Genomic DNA, 274 nt, shown 5'->3' with positions numbered 1-274 from the left:
GTTACAGAATTTAGTTTGTGTGTGTGCTGGTACTGGGGGTTTGAACTCAGGGACTTGTCCTCTTGCTTAGCTTTGTTGCTCAACGCTGGCATTAAACCACTTGAGCCACAACTCTACTTTTGGCTTTTTGTTGGCTAACTGGAGGTCAGAGTCTCATAGACTTTTCAGACTCTTGTCTGGTCTGGCTTTAAACAGTGATCCTAAGAACTCAACCTCCTGAGTAAGGAGGCTTACAGGAGTGAGATGCCAGCACCCAGCCAACACTGTCATAGAA

The sequence above is a fragment of the Dipodomys spectabilis genome, unplaced genomic scaffold (genome assembly GCF_019054845.1).
Source record: "Dipodomys spectabilis isolate Male_0828 unplaced genomic scaffold, ASM1905484v1 ptg000006l, whole genome shotgun sequence".
In the NCBI taxonomy this organism is placed as follows: domain Eukaryota; kingdom Metazoa; phylum Chordata; class Mammalia; order Rodentia; family Heteromyidae; genus Dipodomys; species Dipodomys spectabilis.
Note: the sequence above shows the minus strand (reverse complement) of the source record.